Here is a 2574-nt window from a genome sequence, read left to right as displayed (position 1 = left end):
GAGTCTTCTTTGCAGAAGCAAAAATCAAATCAGCAAAAGCAAAGATCAAATCAGCAGAAGACAAAAGCTTAGAACTGCTAAAATTGAAATGGAAATCCCATCTCAAACACTGTTCCACAGAATCCACATACAAGCCTCAATCTTCGATGAGTTCAATCCCATCTCAGATCTGCTCTCACTTCTCAATATTAAATCAAAATCTCACTCTCAATCTCAGAAGTCTCCATTCTCCCTACTCCCAATCTCAAGTCTCTCTAGTCTCAAGTCAAGTTTCAACCCTTCACTGACTTCACTCCATACCCTCCACAATCCAAACCCTAGCTGTTGCCGCCACCGCCTCATCACCACACTCATGGCTTCGCCTCACTGTCCACCATGGGTTAAGGCTTCTCATGCTGATGGATCAGCTTCTTAGTCTCAAGACTCTCAAGTATATTTTCCTCCTTTTTCATCTATCTTTTTCTCTATTTGGGAATATGATTTTTTCCCCTTTAAATTTATGTACATCTCTCTGATATTTAGTTTTTTGTTTTTTTGGGGGTGTTTTAATTTGCTTATTCACAAAAAAGAAGGAAAGCATAGACAGATGAAAGAAATGAGTAATCAAACCTTAGGAAGAATTCGTTTTGCAGAGCATAAACCAGGACCTTTAAAATTGTGAAGAAAAGTACAATCGGAATAGATGGAGAACCTCTTCCTATATAAGATACAGAAATACCCAAAGGCATGCATCATTGACACAGAGATATTCTTTTGAAATTCCATAGCATTAATTGAAGAGGGGAGCTGTACATTGAAGGAGAGGAAGGATTTTGGGTTTTGATTATTGTAGAAGGGGAGGTGAACCTGAAAATACGCGGGTGTGAAGAGCAGAATGTTTTATTCACCCAAAAAGAAAAAAGAAAAAAAAGAGCCTAGCGTAATCTGATCCCACTTAATTTTAGACAGATGGAGGAAAGACACATGGCAATGGCACAAAATTTGAGTTCTAATTTGGAATTGCAATTGGACACATGGCACAAAATTAGAGTTCTAATTTGAAATTGTAATTTGAGTTTCTCTCTACTTCACCTATTATTTTAGACAGATGGAGGAAAGACACATGGCAATGGCACAAAATTAGAGTTCTGATTTGGAATTGCAATTGGACACATGGCACAAAATTAGAGTTCTAATTTGAAATTGCAATTTGAGTTTCTCTCTGCTTCACCTATTATTATATATATAGATTATCCAAATAAAAATGTAAGTACTGCATTTTTAAGAAAAGAATTATACAAGAAATTCACGATGGTAATTAAGATCAACAAACTTTAAAAGAACTAAAAACACAACAAAAAAATACCACCAACTAAAATTTTATTATAAAACAAATTCATGGAATTTTTAAATAAATAACAAAAACCATATTCCAAATTGAACATAAATTGTAAATGAGAAAATTACAAATTACGTAACTCTAATGTCAAATTGAGTAGCACCTAACTATATAATAGCATGAAAAGATACCAAGTAAACATCATCTCCAATTCAATGCCTAGAGACCCTCCATTGTTCATACATTTCTTCAACCAACTTATCTCTTCAATCACTCCATGCATCAAATGTATCCACATACCTTTGGCATAAACCCTAAGACCTTCCAATGCGTTTCAAAATCCAAAAACACGTATACAAATATGTTGAGTTGTTAAAAATAAAAAATCTACACATTCTATATCATTGTATAACAAACATCAAAAGCACCAGATGAGATACAAATTATTAAAATTGTAGAAAAAAAGCCATGTTCTAAAAAATAAAATAAAAAACAAAAATCTAGATGAAGCCACCAATCCAAATCTATATTTCTAGCAACCAAACAAAATCAAGATTTGAGATACGAATAGATACTATAGGGGTGTTAGGTCCAGGAGCTCATATTTATGTATATATTGGGCCAGGGGCCCAATCCAAGGATGTTAAACAATCCGAGGGCAGGTAAACACTTTTATAAGGATCCGTGTTAGTAAGTGAAGAGGTGAAATCCGGTTAAGGTCATCTAGAAGGGTGGTTCGAGGAAGAATACCTCCTCAGCTGAGCTAAGCCGAGGTTAGAAGGTGTAGTCTACCATCAAGATTAACATTCTGGATCATTCCATGAATGGAGATAAGGATCAGGAAGGAATAGGATAGAGAAAGGACATGAAATATCTCAAGGGAAAGCTGCTATCACCGCATTAAATGCTCCACAGCTAACTTTCTGGCCGTATTGATGAGGAAGTGATACATGAACAGTAACTTTCAGTTTTATAGCTACTACCTAAAAAATTTAGGAAGGTACTGATGGGACAAGGATCAAGACTTACAATCTGATCTGCATGTGGAATGTGGAGATGAAAGGGGAAGATGGTATAAAGTGGAAGAAAGACTCTGAGAGTGGTGGATCGAGAAATTAAGAGAAAAACACTGTAGCAATCAAGAATTGTATTTGTAATCAAACTTGAGATATATATATATATATATATATATTTATATGAACTGATCTCCTCGGACTGTGCTGAGGACGGTTTTCTTTAGTTTAAACTTGTTTATC

Source organism: Quercus lobata, chromosome 2 (assembly GCF_001633185.2).
Source record: "Quercus lobata isolate SW786 chromosome 2, ValleyOak3.0 Primary Assembly, whole genome shotgun sequence".
In the NCBI taxonomy this organism is placed as follows: domain Eukaryota; kingdom Viridiplantae; phylum Streptophyta; class Magnoliopsida; order Fagales; family Fagaceae; genus Quercus; species Quercus lobata.
This window is presented reverse-complemented; position numbering follows the sequence as displayed.